Here is a 10,239-nt window from a genome sequence, read left to right as displayed (position 1 = left end):
TATTTTGTTTTAGTTTATTTACTTATTCCCTTTTATCCCCATGTTTCACTGCCTTTTCCCTCTTCCCTCACAGCTAGCCATTCTGACATATTTGATCTGTTGAACATGTATGGCTACATTTGCATGTGTTCTTACAAAATGGATATTGTTTTGTCTGCATGTATTTTTTAACAGCTTTATCAAGACAAACTTCACATACCATACAATTCACCCATTTAAAGTGTACAAATAAATGGTTTTTAGTATACTCACAGAATTGTGCAACCATCACTAGTCAGTTTTACAATATTTTTATTGTCCCCAAAAGAAATGGCACCCATTAAGGAGTTACTCCTCATCCCACCTCTGCCCAGCCCCTGGCAACCACTAATTAGTCAGCTTTCTTTCTCTATAGACTTGCCTCTTCTAGACATTTCATATAAGTGGAATCATAAAATGTGTGGCCTTTTGGTCTGACTTCTTTCACTAAGCATAATGTTTTCAAAGTTTATCCATGTTGTAGCATGAATCAGTACTCTTTTTATGGCTGGCTAATATTTCATCATATGGACATATTTTGTTTTATCTGTTCATCAGTTGATGAACATTTGGGCTATTATGAATAACGCCACTATGAACGCTCATGTACAAGTTTTGTATAGACTATGTTTTCAAATCTCTTGGATATATACCTAGGAGCAGAACTGCAGGGTTAGATGGTAATTCTACGTTTAGCATTTTGAGGACCTGCCAAACTTTTTCAAAGTAGCTGTACCATTTTACATTCCCACAGCAATGTTTCCACAATCTCATCAACATTTGTTATTTTCTGTCTTTTTTATCATAACCATCAATGGGTATAAAGTGGTATTTCATTGTGCTTTTTTTTTAAGATTTTATTTTTAAGTAATCTCTACGTCCGACATGGGGCTCAAACTCACAATCCCGAGATCAAGAGTCACAGGCTCTACCCCCGCCCTGAGCCCGCCAGGCATCCTCTCAGGCGCCCTCTCATTGATTTGCATTTGCCCCATAGTTACTGTTAGGCATCTTTTCATGTGCTCATTGACCACGTGTATATCTTCTTTGGAGAAGTGTCTATTCTAATCCTTAGTCGGTTTCTAAATTGGGTTATTGGTCTTTTTATTATTGTGCTGTAAGAAATCTTTATATATTCTAGATACAATTTCCTTATCAGGGTTGTCTCATCAATTTTTTTATAGTATCCTGAAACAAAAAAGTAACTCATTTTGATGAGGTCTAATTTCTTCTTTTGCTGCTTGTGCTTTCAATGTCATATCTAAGAAAATGATTATGAAATACAAGGTCACAAAGATTTCCTCCTATGTTATCTTCCAAGAGTTTTATTCTACCTCTTACACTTGGCCTTTGATCCATTTTGAGTAAATTTGTATATATGCTGTGAGGTATGGATCCAACTTCATTCTTTTGCATGTGGCTACCTGGTTGTCCCAGAACCATTTGTCAAAAACATTATTCTTTCTTCCATCTAATTGCCTTAGCACTTGTGTCAAAAATCAATTTACCATAAATATGAGGGGTTATTTCTGGATTGTCAGCTCATTCCACTGATCTGTATGTCTGTTCCATATGCCAGTACCATAATATCTTGATTATTGTTGCTTTATAGTAAGTTTTGAAATCAGGAAGTGTATTTCAATTTTATTCTTTTTAAAGATCGTTTTGGTGCATATATTTTTAAATTTACTTCATTTTTCTCCACATATCCTTTCTATAATTGATTTTGAAACAAAGTCCTAGTGATAATTCCATGTAAAACTGCCTGTTCCTCTTTGTGGAGGTGTCCTGCCCTTCTCTTCTCTGGGTTGATTAAAGTCAAGGCTCCTCTTGCTGAAACTGACTAAAGCAATGTTTCCAAACAAAGCCCATCTGTGAGGTTGGCAATTCTTCCTTTTCCCTCAAAGTTTCTCAGACCAGGTCTCATCTCTTTGCATTGTTTTTTTAAAACTCTCGAGACTTTTTGAACAAGTGCTCTATCTCTGACAATTCCAGTTGAACCGCTCAAATTGAAACTGAGTAAATATCTTAATAATAGGCTTTTGGGATATATTTTTTAAAGCATGTGTATACTAAACATGCACACAGAGACAAGCATGAGTCATAATGATACAGGAGTGTACATTTATTTTTAACGTATGCAAATGATACTGTGATAGATGCACATATATAGAGATAGAGATTTATCATACCCTTCTTCACCTAAGTTTTCACACACAACTTTAGGAATTGAGAAAATATAAACTTGGTTTCACTCCCTCACCAGAGTAGAGTGTAAATTTTAATTTAAAAACAAACAGGGCGCCTGGGTGGCTCAGTTGGTTAAGCGACAGCCTTCGGCTCAGGTCATGATCCTGGAGTCTCTGGATCAAGTCCCGAATCGGGCTCCCTGCTCGGCAGGGAGTCTGCTTCGCCCTCTGACCCTCCCCCCTCCATGTGCTCTCTCTCTCTCTCTCTCTCTCATTCTCTCTCTCTCAAATAAATAAATAAAATCTTTAAAAAAATAAATAAATAAAAATAAAAAACAGACCCTCCCTCACTAGGCATTAGGCTATCTCTGTTGACTATTTTTGTGTCTTGAGGACTACGGTTCCCTGGTGCCACCACACTGGCCGTGCCACCAACCCTGAGACCAGGGCCAGCCATTGCCTGACACCATTGATGCGGTTGCCTCTGAGGAAGGGGGAGTAGTGAAAGGGAGGCAGAGAACCACCGCTTTTATGACAAAACTCGTGGAACTATTTGATTCCTTTAATAATTTTTATTGATAAAGTTAAAAAAAAAGAGGAGGAGGAGGGGAGAGGAGTTTGGAAAATAAATCAGTAAACAATAACAATCCAGGAACAACTGAACTCTGATAGAAAGGATGGAAACGGGGGGAAAGTGGGAGAGAATTTTTTGAAAGCAATTTCTTAGGAAAATTTTTTTTTACATTTTATTTATTTATTTGTTTGTTTATTTAGCACAAGCAGGGGGATGAACAGAGGGAGAGGAGAGAGAGAATCTCAGGCAGACTCTGTGCTGAGTGCAAAGCCCGACGTGGGGCATTGATCTCACAGCCCTGAGATCATGACCTGAGCTGAAATCAAGAGTCGGACACTCAACAGACTGAGCCACCCAGGTGCCCCTTCTTGGGAAAATTCTTAGGAATTAGTGCCTGAATGTGGAGGAGAGACACTGAGATGGCCAAAATTTCAGTTTACTGGTAGAACAGTGTGTACCTAGAGGAAAATTATTTTGCACATATTGTCCACCTCTTAGGATCAGTGCATCATTATACACTCTGTTGTTTTCTAATTATGCAATTGTAGAATTTAGCACCTGTTTGTACAGGACTGTCATCCTCATGAACAGCTTTATATTCATATCATCATTTTTTAACAGCACTATAAACTCTTTTGCTTTATATTACTTTCGAATGCTTTCTTGGTTCCACATAGCTAGGGATATTATAGATTCTCTACGAACAATCCATGGTTAATTGATGGTGTAAGTTAGAAAAGACAGGTTTTTAAATGTTGGAAGCTAGTAAGTAAAAAGAAATCCAAATCTATGAATCTAAGGTTACTTTATTTAAAGTACTTTATATATGTTATTTTATACAGAAATAGAACAACTAACACCTAGGTAGTACTTTCTGTGGTCCAGATACTATTTTAAGTGCTTTATGTTTTAACTCATTCACCCCTCTCACTGACCCCATAAGGTAGGTACCACTATTATGCCCATTTTATAGAGGAGGGAACCAGTGTACCTGGAGATTAAGTACTTTATTCACAGTTACATAGCTACTAATTTGCAGAATCAGGTTCAAACCAAGGGGTCTTGCTCCAAGTTTACATTCACATATGTATGTCATATGTTCTTAGCAATATGGTATGACACTGTGATGTGGTATAAATAGAGAATAGCACAGCATATCACAATGTGCAGTATGATTCAGAGAGAGAATGTTCAAGCAACCAGAGAACAGAGATCCCTGTGAATGGAAATGAGTGGAAAAGAATTTCCTAAGTAGAAATGATATGAACGGGTCATAGGTCAGTTTGCTATAGGTCAATATACCAAATGATTAATTTGCCAAATGACAAATTTGCTGAAATTTACCAGAAAATTCATCACAGCTATGTTACCATACAGGCTTATCCACATGGCCAGGGGCAGAAGGGACAGAGGTACCCAAATTGTGCAATTGGTAACCAAAATTGATACCTTGATAAGTCTAACAAATCTCTAGCTACAGGACTATAGCAAAGCTTTAAGGAAACTAGAATATAGGAAAAGTCCCCAGTAAGGCAATGAAGTAATGAGTCCGTGAATAAATCATTCATGGAATGGATTTTCAGTGAATTAACTTGTGGCAAATTCACTCATCATCAATGAATTTACTTTTGCTACATGGGCCTGATTCAACACATAGAAGTGAAATGTATAAATGTAGATTAGGTCCTACACTCCCCATCACAATGATCTTGAATCCTACTTACTGCAACGCATGGTAAGGAATACGCTTTACAGTGTAACTACATGAACACACATACACAAACACACACACACACACACACACACACAAATAAAAGATTCATGTTGCCCTTACTCCAGGCAATGCACTCTGGTATTTTCCATCCTATTTGATTTTTTTGATAGTGGTTACAACCCAATAACATGATTTCCTAATCATTTAATTGGTTTTGACCTGCAGTTTAGAAAATCTGTTGTAACTTCCAATATATAGTACAAGATTAATAGTCCTATAGCACCAAACTAACATGCTTAATACTGTTTTGGAGAAAATAATGGATATAATTCCAACTCAGATCCTGGAGAAGCTGGCAGGAGCCCCAGGGAGTGTTATCTTTTCTTCACGAAAGGCAAGGCACCCTGGAAAGCGTTCACCCCCCCCAAGAGAGGGGCCAGTGCCTTGGAAAGCACCCCTATTCCAACTCCGTGCTCCAGGATATAATTCCCCACTGCAAGGGAATGTTCTATCTACTGTAAATCCTGTTTAGGGACTGTAGGGAGATCTTGAAACTCCAAATTGCTAGTATGGCAGCCCTGGCCTGATGGGTCACTGAGGAGCTAGTTAAAAGGCTGCGAGGAGGGAGATGCCTCAGTCACAGACGCCTTGCTAAAGGATCCCTTTCTTTTCCTCTACCAAACCTACTGGTTTAACCTTCCACTGCCAGAACTGGATATCTGCTGCTCATAAGAACTGCTCTCTCCCTTGTTCCATTAGTAAACCAAACACCATCTTAAGCTATTCACTTCCTCTTCTGGCCTGTCAGCAACTCTAGAGGTTTCCTAAAGGGTACCATGCTGGCAATAAGAATGTACAGATGGGGTAGAAAAGATGCCTTTTCTTTTTCCCTTGTGATGGGTAGGAAAAGGCAGACTTGACCATAAGATACTTCTGAGTTTTCAAGTGCAGCAACAGTAATTTATCATCATTTTAAGAAAAACTAGACTTGGGTTGTTCTAACTGGGCTTTCAGGTCATCTGCCTAAAACCACTATTTAATGATATTGTTTCTAATTCAGTGACATAGAAATATTAGAGGGGAAAATGATAAAAACATACGCCATATGCTATTGTATAATGTCTCATCATTTGGCCAAACATTTAAACAAATTAGATGCTGATTATACTTCAAGTGTAAAATGCTGAGGGCCTCTTCTGCCCTTTTGAGTTCAATTAAATTTTTAATTACTTGGTAAAGAGAAGCACTTCAGGAAATAGAGGTAACATTTCACCCAAAGGCTTTTGTAAAATTAAGAGTTGAAGGACAATGATATTTTTATCTGCTAGTGTTCACTGATGACCAGCTAATGTTTTGTTTGTTTGTTTTTATCCATCTCCATGTATCTCTCCCTATTGGACTTGTGTCAGCCCTACTGGATGCTAATAGAAAAGATTAGAATCAAAGATGAAGAATAAATAAAATCTTATCTGTTTTCAAGTATTTGCAAATTTCTGGGACTCATCCTTTCTTACTGGAGCTTTCCATATTGAAATCAGCCCAAAACTCAATTTAGGGAGAACATGTGATTAGCATTCCTTCAGTTATGAGGCCTTTATAAACCAAAGTGTTTTCTTGGCATCTTTGGTAGATATTTTTTCCTTCGTTATCCATGTGAGCATCTTTATTTTATTTTATTTTAAAGATTTTATTTATTTATGTGACAGAGAGAGACACGGAGAGAGAGGGAACACAAGCAAGGGGAGCGGGAGAGGGAGAAGCACGTTCTCTGCTGAGGAGGGAGCCCGACGCGGGGCTCGATCCCAGGACCCTGGGATCATGACCTGAGCCAAAGGCAGACAGTCAATGACTGAGCCACCCAGGCTCCCCATGTGAGCATATTTAGAAGAAGAAGATGAAGAGCTGAACTTTGAAGTAGACTTACTAAGAAGGTAAACGTGAAGTACTTAATTTGCAAAACTGAAAAAATACAAAACTGAGAGTGTTACATCAGTATATGAGTATCCTGAACACCTAGTGTGTATGTTGGATCATTCTACTGAAATACCTAAGAATCTGTTATGGAATTCCAGGCCCATCTTGGAGAGCCTGATAACTCAAATGAGTTAGAACATAATGCTAATGAGCTAAAATGACAGTCATGGTCCTTGTTTGAGTTACTCAGCATCATTAAAAGAAATTTTGTTACTTTTACCCCCTACTAAACTTTTAACCCAGTGACCTGCTAGGAAATTTTGTGCTACTGCTCAAAAAGGACTGGTTGAAGACCATGAGTGATTACACAATCATTACACAGAAAACCTTCAAGTGCCTGGTACCTGATAGGCACTTGATAAACATTTGTTGACTGATTAGAGATGCCTGATTGTTACACAAAGAGTACATTTATTCTTCCTGGAAGCAGTGATGTATTATGGTTAGAAGACCAAATTTAGAGTTAGCATCCTATCGTGCCAATTTTCCAGCTAAGTGATTTGCAGCAAGATAAAAAAAAAAAATCTTCCTATGATTCCATTTCCAAGTCTGTAGAACAGGGAGAACTGTGTCTGTCTCCAAAAAGACCTGTGGAAGAATTAAGTGGGCAACAGTACACAAAAACACTTGACAGACAGGGGCCCCGAGCAAACGTTGGTTGAATCGAATCCTACATTTTTCATTGTCATGAATAAGTTTGTCCTTAATTTTTAGGCTTTCCACCAATAATTTTAATCTATTTATTTTATTTTCTGGATTATGTAGTATTCCTCTTCTCTTAAAAATAATCAACTCATTTTTGGCAAAGTACAGAGATGCAAGCAAAAATAATAGGAATATTAAATGTTACGATGCCAATATAAATGATTAAGATTGACTTTTAGGTATTAGCAAACTCACAGTGTGTACCTTGGTAAAGGAGGCATTAATTCCCCTGGTTAAGGACAGCTGCAGCATTTCACAGAGAACTCAGCTGATGATGATTTTATGCCATCCTCTCCTCAATGATAGCCGCTTGGCAGTTACCTGAGCTGACCTTATTATTGTTGATTAGATTAAAGTGAAAAGTTATGACGGATGCTGGGATACTTCCTTCAAATGAAATGAAAATAGAATCTGAGGAAAAGGGAAGAGATACACGTGAAAAAGCAAAAGTCACCTGAGTTAGAAGGGGCCACTCTGAACATATGCTCGGCTTCAAAGGAAGCTGACAGCTCCAGTATGAGACAGGCCAGACTGTTTGGGAGCAATCCTTTCCCTCCTGCCAGAACCGATGATCAGTAATTGTCACATGAATAGGCAGAGCTGGGCCTGGGCCTGAAAGTGCAGTGAGGAACACTGGTCCTAGCCAACAAGCCTGCAAAGCAGTTGGAGAATAGAAAAATGCAAATGTCCCGGGTCTCCTCAATCCTCAATACACAACCTAAGTTCCAACATATGGTCCACTGTTTCAGGAAGATAAAGAATTACTTTAAGCAAAAACTGGCAATTTTAAAAATCAGCTTAGAAATGTTCTTATATTTCAGGAGTTTTGATCTCCACTGATATTTCTATATAATTTCCATCCCTGATCATTTTAATAATTGAAATATTTTAAAATTGAATTAATTTGAAATAACTCTTCAAATTAGTTCACTTCACTTTATCAATCTTATTTCTAAAGAAGGAGATGAATTTTTAAAACATAACTTTGAGACCCTCTGCAATATGAAAAGTGATTTAAAATAAAACAAAAGTTTGTTTCCATGGTCTTACTCTGCCTAGTCCAGTGTTTTCTTGTCTTAAAATAAGTTGGCATTCCAATGTTTTCATATATACTAATAAGCTGGAATAGTTATGCCCATTACACTGATCTCTTTAGCAATAAAGAAGAGAGTTCTGTGATTTTGCCACCATTTGGAGTGCTTCTCAAAGAAAACCCATTGTTAGTTCACCTTTGCCTCTCTCTCAGATGGGGATATGACCTGATTTGCTTTGTAGTCTACAAACTGAGGAGAGTAAATTCTTCTGCTTAGCTTCTTCATCTTGCCATGTCCTTCTGCAGCTCGGCCCAGCAGATTCTCTGCCAAGAATCATCTAATGCAACCGATGTATCCTGGGATTGCCAATAAAATGTGTGAAGGGGAGGGCTCTCCAGAGAGATGGCCTGTGTTTTAGAGCTGTTGATTCAATGACACTTTTTCTTCTCAGAAATTATTTTTATTTGTAATTTATTTAGAGATGGAAGTCAGTGATAGGTGTCCTCCAAGGAAGTGCAGAGAAGCACTAAACTAAGTCCAAAAATGAAGATTGTTTCCCCCATCTCATGAGTTGTATTTTGTTTTTAGGTTTTTTTTTAAGTTAGCAAAAAACACTTTATTTAGTTACTTAGTATGCTGAAAAACATGCTGTCCACAGCATACACTGAATATATGGCAAGGATTGGCCTTCAATGTTGTAATTTCAGACTGAAGAGCAAAGGCTTCATAACCAACTCAAAGTTTCACCACTAGAGTTTGGGGAAAATAAGTCAGTAAAGTTTTATGTTTCCAAAAGGGAACCCGGCATTCTAGCATTTAATGTCTATTAAATAATGACTATTCCTCTACCCAAAATGTAAACTTCATAATGTATGTAAATTAGTGGACTTGTTATAGAAACACTTTTATTTTCAGAAGTTAGGCAAGGTATAGGACTCTAACTAAAACTTAGCCAAAACAAAATCACTGATAATAAGACATACTTTTTTGAAAGATTTATTATTTCATATTTGTATGTATTATTTGGATTTATTATTGAAAAAAGATCCATGTCTGTTTTAAGATGACAAACAACATAGAAGTAAAAAGTGAAAGTTCTTTCATCCAACTCACAAGAGTTGCTATTAACCATCTTATATGTATTTGAAATATATAAAATTTTGTCATATTATATTAGCATTATATATAATATATATAATAATATAAGTACAGGCTTTACAGAAATAGAATTTTATCCTATTCTGCTACTTGCTTTTGCACTTCACTACATTTTAGACATCTTCCTTTGTCAATACAATAAATAGGTACAACAAGTTATTTCACTCTTCTCCATGAGTGAATATTCACTTAGGTAGCATAATTTTTTTTATTATGTTATGTTAATCACCATACATTATATCATTAGTTTTTGATGTAGTGTTCCATGATTCATTATTTGCGTATAACACCCAGTGCTCCATGCAGAATGTGCCCTCTTTAATACCCATCACCAGGCTAACCCATCCCCCAGCCCCCTCCCCTCTAGAACCCTCAGTTTCTCAGAGTCCATAGTCTCTCATGGTTTGTCTCCCCCTCTGAGGTCCCCCCCTTCATTTTTCCCTTCCTACTATCTTTTTCTTTTTTTTTTTTAACATATGATGTATTATTTGTTTCAGAGGTACAGGTCTGTGATTCAACAGTCTCACACAATTCACAGTGCTCACCATAGCACGTACCCTCCCCAATGTCTATCACCCAGCCACCCCATCCCTCCCACCCCCCACCCCTCCAGCAACCCTCAGTTTGTTTCCTGAGATTAAGAATTCTTCATATCAGTGAGGTCATATGATACATGTCTTTCTCTGATTGACTTATTTCACTCAGCATAATACCCTCTAGTTCCATCCACGTCATTGCAAATGGCAAGATCTCATTCCTATTGATGGCTGCATAATATTCCACTGTATATATATTAGGTAGCATAATTTTTAAAAATCTAGCCACTACAAATTGGCATCTGGTGCATTGTTACTCTGTCATGAACATAAACAC

Source organism: Callorhinus ursinus, unplaced genomic scaffold (genome assembly GCF_003265705.2).
Source record: "Callorhinus ursinus isolate GAN/ISIS: 27379988/994484 unplaced genomic scaffold, GSC_fseal_2.0 scaffold23, whole genome shotgun sequence".
Lineage (NCBI taxonomy): Eukaryota > Metazoa > Chordata > Mammalia > Carnivora > Otariidae > Callorhinus > Callorhinus ursinus.
The sequence above is the reverse complement of the archived record's forward strand: the minus strand, read 5'-3'. Positions refer to the sequence as shown.